Source organism: Malania oleifera, chromosome 5 (assembly GCF_029873635.1).
Source record: "Malania oleifera isolate guangnan ecotype guangnan chromosome 5, ASM2987363v1, whole genome shotgun sequence".
Lineage (NCBI taxonomy): Eukaryota > Viridiplantae > Streptophyta > Magnoliopsida > Santalales > Ximeniaceae > Malania > Malania oleifera.
The window spans coordinates 17,813,814-17,825,459 of NC_080421.1; positions in this window are offsets into that span (position 1 = coordinate 17,813,814).

Sequence of the window (11,646 nt, forward strand, 5' to 3'; positions counted from 1 at the left end):
ATATAACATATACGAGATCATATATTCAAATTTAATTAGTTAATTTTTAAAAAAATAAAAATTCAATATAATTTATTCCCCTTACCTTAACTTTGGAGTGGTGCGTAGGATCCCTAAACCTAAAATCTACTCTGATTAACTTGTTGGTAAGGATCGAAATCGAGACCTTCTGGGGGTGTTCGTTTTTTTATTCGGCTTATGGATGGAGAAAAAAATGAAGAGAAAGAGTGAGAGAGCGTGAGGAGAGAGTGAGCATTTGGAGGGGGGCTTTCTGTGAATCTTAATCCTGAAGGAACTTTTGTGAAAATCCAATTCCTTCAGGTTACATTTTATATATATTATATTATTATTATTATTATTATTATATTTTATTGTATTACATTATTAAATTAATAAAAATTATTAATTAATTAATTAATTTATTTTTATTTGTTTAGGATCACACTAACTCACATATTATTTTTAGGATTATTATAACTATACTTTTACATGTTTAATATATAAATTTTCATTGCAGATTACTCTATTTTTATTTTTATTTTTTTTGTTTCAGCACAAAACAAGATAAAAATTGAAAACCATGAAAAAGGGGATAGCATGTTAGGGATTAATGAAAGGATGTGTGGCACAATTTGGATACTACAAATAATAACACTTATAATTATTAATAATTTAAAATTTGTAATCACATGCAACACTAAACTAAGTCTCGCTATTTTGACATTATGTAGTAAATGATATAAAAATTTTCATTTTTCAAGTGATAATATCATATTATATAATTTGTTTTAACTATCAACATAGTGTATGTTACCATGTGTACACATGCAAGCATGCGTTGTGCGACTTATGCCTATGTACCTATGCCCCTAATGCATGTGGCCACGACTCCACATTCATAAATTTTTTATTTTACGTGCCCTAAAAAATATCCTTTATAATTGTCAAGTTAAAAATTTTAATTTTTTAATTTTTTTTAACTTCAATTATATTGAAATAAATTTTTATTTTTAGTAATATTTGACATAGAGAAAAAATATAGTAAAAATGAGTTTCCTTCTTCTTCTTTTTTTTCTTTTCTAAATCAAAATCCTTGATCAAATGGGTCTTTAAGTAATATAATAAAAATAAATTGTTATAATTCTTCATAATTGACAAATCATATCTCTCATAATTTATAGATGAGTTTTACTTATAATAAATAGTTAAAGCTCAGGTCGCACTTGATAGATAGCTCAAAGTATAAATTGACGAATAGGCTACTCTCGTAAATTGATAGACAAAATCTGCTCATATAAGTAACAAATGAACTGTACTAATAATCAATAGTTAATAAAAAATTAAAGAAAAAAGCACTATGAAAAATAAGTGTTTTTAAGCTTGAAAGTGATTCTCAAAGCTTCGGAGCATGGAACAACTAATGGGGAATAAAATAAGGCCCATACAAGGAGTTTGTCGAGGAAGTGAAAAGGGTCACCTTCACATAAAGATTTGATTTAAAAACTTACTTAAGATAGGGTGTAAACGGGTACACACAAATAATGGAGGGGATATTGTTGTGATTTGATTCTCACCAACAAGCATCTAGTTCATATACCAATTGTTGTGACAAGCAACTAGAACCCGAAACCACTTGTTGATGTTCGTAGATGCGCAACGGTAGCACACTCGCACTCACACACAAATCAAACAAACAACTGATGCAAGCACTCGATGATGAAATATATGAATCTAGCAAACACTCAACAATGAGAATTAATGAAAAAAACAATCAAGACACAAGAATTTACGTGGTTCTGAAATTTGCCTACGTCCATGAGAGTAGTGGTTGTTTCTACTATCAATGATGAAGCTTAGAAGCTTAATCTCGTTTAGGGTTACATAATAATGTTTTTATAGCAATCTAATATGTACAGAAGACCTATAGTTGATCTAAAACACTTCTATAGCAATTCCTCAGAGGAAATCCCTCCGAATAAGCTAATCTATTGATCTCGTATTCAAAAATCTGTAACTTGCACCGAATGAAATCATTGACGGTTTGGAGCAAAATGAAACACCCCAAACTGTCGACGGTTACACCCCAAACCATCAACAGTTTGCCTTCATGGTTGCACCTTGCTTCTCTCCTTTGGTCCCTCACATCACGGTGCTTTCTCCGATACATGCGTTCCATTTAGAATATGAGTCACATCCCCAACAATCTCCACCTTAGTGAATATTCATCACCTAGGAGAAACCCGAAAGCATAATTCCCCGTTGCTCTACCCGAGTCAGTAGATTAGGACCCGTCTCCCTTCTAATACTTAGAGATGAAAACCAAGTCCAAAGCACGCTTGAATTTGACTGTGGTAATAGGAACTCTACCTAACTGAACACCCAACTCCTTGGACAATCCTTTGAATTCCACAATTCTACCTTGGCAACCTCAGCCACTGCTAAGAACTCCTATCCAGTTGCAACGAGCGCACCCTAAGACTGCACCCCGGACTTCCAACAATTACACCTTCCAACAACGTACCCCATTGCAAGCCTCCTATCATCCAAGCTTCCTGTGTAGTCCCCATTTGTGAACCTCACAACTGATGGAACCCTCTGTTGCCTACAGAAGTACCCAACTGCACTAGCGTAGGAAACCTTTGACACGACCCGAACATCACCATTCGTCCTCAAGTATTGAGCGGTAGAATGTTTACTCAGATTCGCCAATGGTATACCGGTGACTAATTTAACACTAACCATGCTAAGTGTCACCAACACGTGATCCCCAAAACCACCCTGAGTAACCACAATCTCCATGTAGTTTTGTCCATACAGTCACCATAAGATAACACTAATCTCCCCATAGCTATGAGTACAAAGTCACCCCAAGATAATTTAATCTCCTTATAACTTTTTCCTTGCGAATCTCTAACCCCAAGAATACTCTTGGCAGTACCCAAAAGCTTTATGTCAACTTCCTTTCCTAATAGAGTCCTCGACTAATTTACCTCAGTTAGAACCTTCCCAGCAATCGGCATGTCACTCATATAAAACACCAGAATACTTGCCCACTTGCAACCTATCTCCCTCTCCCTTTCTAGGAGCACCCCCCCACCCTTTATCTGATTCTTATACAGTACCTTCATCTCCTCCACCATGGCACCTGTCCACCTACCCTTCTCTTGGTCGTGCAGTGCCTACTGAAAGGTAATAGGATCCTTCCAAGTAGTAATTGTTGCATAAGACATCAAATCACATGTAACACCCAAAAAAAAAAATTATTACAGGAGAATGTAGTGATTTAAAAATAAATAAATAAATAAATATTAAATTAAAATTTAAAATTAATTAATTAAATAAATGAATAATAATTATTAATTAAATAATATAATATAAAAATATTACATATATATATATATGTATATAATAATAATATAATATAATCTATTCTATGCTAACTTAACAATATCTTGAAGCTTCTTTTGAAGCTTTAGGAATTTGAAATTGAGGAGCTCCCTACGCAAGTCTCTGCTTCTCTCTCTCCTCATGTCTCGTCTCTCTCCTCCGTCCTGCCTTCTCTCTCTCCTTGATTTTCTCGACCCAACGAGTACTAATTGGAAAACAAAAAATACTACTAGGTTCCTATCTCAACCACCAACACTTTAACCGGAGTGGATTTGTGATTATGGCGTCATAGGCATCACTCCTGAGGTAAAGTATACTCGCACTTTCTCCTAAATTTTTTCTTAAATCTTTAGCCAAATAGATGATCGGACATCACCACAGGTCCTAACTCTGATCCTCGTCATTTTAATCGGAGCTGATTTTTAATTTGAATTTCCTAGGCACCACTTTTAGGCTAGGCTGAGGATAGTGGAATATCCGTTAATTATTTTTTAAGTTTAATTAGTATTGAGAGTGTGTGAGTTTAGGAAATATTAAAATAATTATTATTTTGGGAATTGAATTGATTGATTTGGGGGAAATGTGAATTTCAGGGTTTAAAGTTTTGAACGCCGCAGGCGCGGGATTGGGTATTTTAGCAAGCCTCTCAATAAGTCAGGTAAGGGGAATAAATTATAACAATTATTTTTTTTTAAAAAAAATACTGGTTGAATAAATATGTGAAAATGAGAATGTGATATGTTCACGGTGGTTACTATGTTATCAATATCAGGTGAAAAATTGTGTGGCATGAGGAAATATGAAATAATTGTTTAATACTAGGAATGTGATTGAAATTGAAATGTGGGAATTGTATTGAGAAATGAGATTTTGATATGATTATATTGAAATATTTTATACAGAATTGATGAAATGTATAACATAGATATATTTTTACTGGGAAATGATAAAATATGTTATACAGACATATTTTTACAGTGATATGATAAAAATATGAGATACAAATGTGTTTTCATTGAAAGAATGATATATGTGATAGAAAGATATGTTGGTACATAAATGTTTTATTGTGAAATGTTGAAATATGTGAAATGAGATATATACTATTATGAGAATGGAATATGTACAGAAAATGATGAGAATATTGCTGATGTGATGAAATGTACCAACATACTGAAATGTGAATACTGAATTATGAATATTGAAATGTGAAAATGAGAACCCTGATGCATTGGAGTATTTCTGAAAGCATGGTACCGTTGCTAGTGGGATGATAAGTGCAACCACATTGTCTCGTGGAGAGTGGCGTGACAGTCGATTGTGCCAGTGAGAAGAGTAGTTTTGCCACCTAGTGTCCGGACCAGGAGTGGGCAGGCCAATCATACTAAAGACGGGTAGTTTCATTATTTTAATCTAACAAGGTAGGCCAATCGTGGTTTAGAATCTAGCCTTCGGACCGCACAACCCTGATTATGGGGGTAAGCATGATGTGGAGAATATCCTCAAGGTAGCTATGAGTTACAAACAACACATGGATGAGTTACTGTGGACATTCATGAGTTAGAATGTGAAATGAATATGAGAAATTAAAGAGTGTGAGTTTAATTACATAAATAATTAAGGCGAAATAAAACTCACCGCTTAAGGGCTTACTGAGTAAGGTGAGTGCCCTAATAAGTATCAGTTGCAGCTGCACCCGAACTATTCGGGCAAGGTTACAAATGATATCAGAGCAGAGGGGCACTGTATGTATGGGCGTGTAATCTCCCCTACCTCAAAAAATTTCGTTGATAAATATTGACTGCATGTGTATGAGTTTGGCAAAAGGAATTAAAAGCTTAAAAAAGATTATGTTTTATATCTATATGATTATGAGTACATATTGGTGTATTTTCTGCGATGATATAATCACTTAAATAAGTATATTATGATATAAAGAAACTCATTTTGTCATACACTGTAAATAATTTATTCCGTTTTATTGATAGGTTTCTCACCCAAATATCTAAACATTTCAGGAAACAGTGACAGAAGAGTAGATAGAGCTCCGAGATAGAAGGGAGCTGGTACCCTGATAGACAAGGTGAGTGTTGTGAGCTAGGGATGTATGATTCCCTAGAGTGTTTTGTTGATTTTTGGGATATATATGAATGTATAAAACTCTGTTTATTTGTATTCTGGTGGTTTGTAAATATTGACTTCCGCTGTTAGGTTTGTTGTATGATGAACTGATTACCCAATACCCCACTTTGAGTCGGGTCTTGTTGATATGGTATCAGAGGTTGTGATGTGGTAGATGATTGATTAATATATATTATTTATTGGGAATAAAGAAAAAAAATGGTAGAAAAATCAAGGCATCATGTGACCTAGGCGGTGGCTTGATAGTGCCTCTAAGCCCATTGTGATCCTGCTAGTCTCCCAAGGTTAACACCCTGCATTATGACCAAAGTCATCTCTGCCCTAAGTCTAAAACTCCACCTGCATCATAATCTCCTTTCTGCTCCAGCTTATCTTGTGAAACTGCAAGTCTCCTGAGCTGAAACTCCCTGCACTTCTGCCTTGAGTGTAACGCCTTGGACCCGCCACGTGGGGCCTGGAGTATTATAAGACCAATCATAGGTCTCTGATACAATTTATGCAGCAGAATTAATTAAATAACCTCAAGAAAAATACCAGAGTTCTGTATTTACATATGCAGACCCATAAAATACAATCTCATTCCTCATAATACATAACTAGGATAATATATATTAAACATAAAACTATACACATAACCGTTCTGGTATCCACTCACAAAACTAACCCCTCCCTGGAGCTATCTAAGCTCGATCACCTGGAAGACCTGAAAAGATTAAATATTTGTTGGGATAAGACACCTCTCAATAAGGAAGAAATAAGTTACAATAGTGTATGGTTGAAGTGTTTAATATAATTACAAAATATACATACAATTGTATTTCACTATCAATAAAAACTGAAAGAAAATGCACCCTTAATCACATCATTGCCGACTTCTCTATTTCCCAATCACATACACACATGCATCATTATTTTTACTGATAATTCCCGAGAATAGGGACGTCTACCCTCCTGTACAAGTAGATTCTCTCTGCTTTAGTGCTAACACCGGGGCACTTACCTTTTTTTGTAAGCCCTCAGGTTATGTATCTAGGTAAAGTCTCTGAGAATAGGAAAGGTCATCCACCCATACAAGTTGCTTCCCTCTGCTCTAGTACCCACAGATAATTGTCAGGGCACTCGCCTTCCTTAGCAAGCTCTCGGGCGGAGTATTTTACTTTACCATAAATACTTAAGTAATTAAAATTACACGCAACCAATGCCAATCATTTCATAGAGTTCCACACATATACGCATACCATAATCAATCCACACAGGATATACACATTTTTCATTCTCACCCACGTAGGGTCCATATCCACATTGATTGCAACGTCCACACAGTGTAGACACCCCATTTTTACCCAGGCCCAATATTATTATTATTATTTATTCTCAAATATTATTGTTATTATTATTATATTTAGTTCATTATTATTATTATTATTATTATTATGGAATGTTGGTATTAGGGTTTTAAGTGGGAGAGCCTATTTATAGGCTCTTATTCACACATTCAAAGTGGGGGCTGCACAGCGCACAGCCGGAGCGCACAGCCAAAGAAAAAATTTTTTTTGCAGCCGTTCCTTCATCGTTTTTTCCCACTCTCTCACAGCCACTCTCCTTCTCCGACGAATCAGCGGCACCCTTTTCTGCCTCGCCTCCATCACCGCTGAGCACAACTGCCCCTGCAACTGCCAGAGATCCTTCAGCGAACCAACCCAGCTCTCCAGCCCAACTCCGGCAAAACAGCAGCTCCTTGGCCAGCCCCTGTTTCTGCAACCGGCGCCGTCGCCGACGCCCCCACCACTGCAGCATCTCAACCTCTTGGCCTCCATAGTTGACGAACCAGCAGATCCGGCCTCACACCAGATAGTCCAGCATCTCTTTGTGGCCACTCCCGCAGCGCCAACACGAGCAACCAAACCGGCCCCGCACCAGCGACGGGACTTCACAACGCCGTCGCCCTCCGCCACACATAGCAAACCGAAGCCTTCTCATCTACCAGCGACCACCGCGCACCGCCTGCTGCTTCCTGCTGTCAGTGCTGGCCATAGTCCAGCCGTCACCGTGGGCTACCTTCGACTAAGATCCAAATGCAGGGGAGCCTTTACTGCCATGCACACTCTCTTCTCCCCTTCATCACTCCATTCTCATACTTTTTCTTTTGCACGCAGGGCAGCAGCTATACGAAATCACAGCCGCAACCACCGCGGTGTCACAGAAAACTCCGGTGACCCCTATTTCTCATGGCACCCAGGCGCCGCACAGCAGCCTCTCTCTGTCTCTCCCATAACCGGCTGCATCCCCCTCTGTAAGTCCCTGCACTCAAACACAATACACACACACACACACACGGCACCATGAACAGGGAACGCACACATGCCTCACACACAGTTCATTACATATACACATGTGTATTGTTTTTTTTATTATTTATTTTTCTGTGATATTAACCAATCATTTTTACTACAGAGTCTTTTTGTTTGTTTTAAATTCTAGATTTCTGTGTATTTGTGTATTTATTTAATAATTGATAGTTAAAAAAAAAATCTTTTGTAGTTGTATTATGTGTGTGTGTATATGTGTATATATATTGAATTAGTATTGTATTATTTAGGGTCAAGTATTGATAAGATAATATTTTGAGTCTTTTAGGTATGTTTTATTATGTTCAGTATGCTTGATTTATTGTTATTATTTAAGTTAAACTTTTTTATAGGTGTTGAATTAGTCACATTATTTCTTATTTATATTTATCTGGGGTTTGAGATTATTAATTGTTAGAGTAGTTTCAAAGTTTTTTTTTTATGATAATGTTTACATATACTCTAGAGTTGTTATTGTAAGGTTTTAGGATTGTAATGTTTGCTTTAATGTTTAATATATATGTTTTGTTTGTCTTGTTGTTATACATCAATTAATATTCATGGTGTAGGGTTTATAACGCTGTAATATTTGTTTAAATGTTGATATTCATGTTTACATTTTTGTTGTGTTTATGGTTGAACGATTATTATTATTATTGTAGAATATTTTGTCGTTTCAACATTCAAAGTTTGAATTTTGTTATTGATGTTAATGTTCATATTGTAGGGTTAGATTTTTGTGGTATCTATTGTATATATATTAAATGATTAATGTTAGTGTGGTAGAATTTTTATTGATATTATATATTTATCATATTAATTAGCATTTTTATAATATTGTAAATTTATTATTGTGATAATGTGGTATTACATATTTCATAGCTTGGTGTTTCATTGACATTATATGTAAATTAATAATTTTAGTTATATGTAAATCACATATTAGCATATTGGTAAATATTACATATCTAGCATTTTTGTATTTTCTTTTTAATATTATATATTTAGTGACTTAGGGTTTAATGGATATTATATGTTTAGTAAATTAGCATTTTAATCACATGTTTAGCATCAATTATTATTATTATTATTTTTTTGTATATTAATATAGTTAGTATTAATTATTAGTATCCTAGTATTTTTAGTATCAGCAATTTTTAGTATATAAATATGTTTAGTATTAATCATTATTAGAATCTGACTATATTTAGTATTAAGTATCCTTAATATATTAATATATATAGTATTTAGTTACTTATTTTGACATTCATAATATGTTAGTAGGTATGTGAGGCTTATTATTCTATTACCATATATTAAAAACCTCCCATATTAGTATTTTCCTATAAAAATTTTATATATAATTTCAAAATTTTGGGAGTGTATTTTCTTAAATATTATCCCTATGATTTTATTGCGGGGGTATGAGCCTTTGGGCATCACGTACCCTAAGCTCTGAGGGAATATATGTATATATTTATTTATTTATTTATTTTCCCTATGTATTTATAAACTCATAAACAGGAGTAATTTAAAGACTTATTAGATTAACTTAGGGATAATTTCAAATTAATTAGGTACCGTTCATAAGAACGGGCGCGTAGGGGGTGCTCGTACCTTCCCCTCGCGTAACCGAACTCCCGAGCCTAACTCTGGTAATGTAGACCTATTTTACCCCTAACGGGGTAGTTATCACGTGTGCTAACCACACTAAAGGTTAGTGGCGACTCTGATATCCATGTTTTTCCTTGAAAATTAAAATTGATTTTTAATTTCGCCGCCCGGGGCACACGCGCTCCCGGGACGTCGCGATACACAGGACTCTAATACACACAACATACACGTCCACATAGGACTATTCCACACAAGGCTTGTCCACACAGGACTGGTCCACACAAGACGATCATACATACAACATACATGTCCACACAGGACTAATTAACTACACAAGTTACAGGGTCCACACAGGACTAATCATCAAACATATTACAACACATACCACCATGTTCATGGCAAATAGATAAAACAAACTTCTCATACCACTGCCAATGTTTTACCCCCCAATATAAACACTCATATAACAACCTCCTCATACCACTGCCAATGTTATATAGCAATTTACGTGAACCACAACACAAATCAATAGCAAATCCAGCCACTTAAGCATATCCACACATCTACCACAGTATACACAATTAAACAGTATCCACAACCAACCAGTATCTTCAACCAAATGGAATTCATAATCCAAACAGTATTCACAATCACACAATAAAACATAATTTTGCAATATTCGCAACCATTTGATTGTCAAAATTGTTTTCATGCCACACAACTTTCTCCCAATATATAATATATAATCAAAAGTAGTATTTTCAAAACCTGCATTGTTTATAAAATTATACATAAATATATAGAACTTTATACTCAAAAACTAACCAGTTTAAAATTAAATAAAAATTTTTTATAAAGTAATTGCCCTTACCTGCTCCTCGGGATTCTGCCTAAAATCAAACAAACACAAGACCATGTATTCCAAAAATCCCAACTTACTTAAATCTCATAAAAACACTCATTTAATGCTTCCTAGATTCAAAATAACTATATTTAACACAAAAATTCCAAAATAACTCACTTATCCTAGTTTTTGGATGTTTCCCAAACTTCTCAAATCGAAATTCTGCTTTGCCTATGTTACAAAGAATCTTCCCAGGAGTCTCGTGGTAACTTCTGATCATCGAATCGAGCTAAAACTGGGCTGAATTCGAAGACAAAAGGCAGAGAGGTCGTTTTTAGAGAGAGAAATAGAAGAAAAAATGAATCCTTCCACTAAAATTTTGATTTTTTCCTATTTATAGGCAACTTGCCACATGGCCTCGTCGACAAGACATCTGGACTCATCGACGAGCCCAAAAACACAATTCGTGGATGAAACTAGGAGCTCATTGAAGAAATTTAGAAATATGAGAACCTCTCTCTATAAACCCTCATCGACGAGACATGCATACTCAATGACGAGGCTCAAAAGATCGCTTGTTGACGAGAACATGAAGTTTGCTGACGAGCGTCTGCTTATTACCCTTTAAAATTTCTTTTTCCTTTCTTCTATTTCCCCCTTTTTGCTTTTATAATCTTTCTTATAATTTTAAATAGTTAAAATTTTCTAGGTCGTTACATTGAGTCTCCAACTCCGCCTGCACAACATGCTCATTGCTACTATTGTAGCTTTCTGGCACTCATTTCTCTTCATCTACGTGAGTACGATGCCTCATAACTTTAACACCTATAACCATGTCTCCACCAATCAACACCCCTATTTGCCATTGGATCACCTAGTTTAAACCCATTTTTCATATATACCAGAAAGATGCACCGTCTAGACATCACACCAAGTCTAGATCCCACCTCACTAAAAACGTGCATAGCTGAACCTCCAAAGTCTACTGCATAATTAGTCCAAGTCTCTCCTGCATCTCTCCCATCTAGTGATACATTTGGTGATCGATTAACCAAAAAACATGCCATACCTGCTAACTTCACCAAGAAGTCCCTTGCAAGCCCTATAAATACCATGCCTTGCTCAAAAAACTCCTTAAACACCAGGGTAGTCCGCACGAATATCTGACCTAAGGAACTCTCTCTTAGTTTGGTACTCCACCTCAACTACAAGTTACACCTAGTAAACATCTTCAACTTGTGTCGCATGAGATACCCCCATACTTTTCATGATTACCTCACGAAATACCATGTCAAAATCGTGATGATGCCC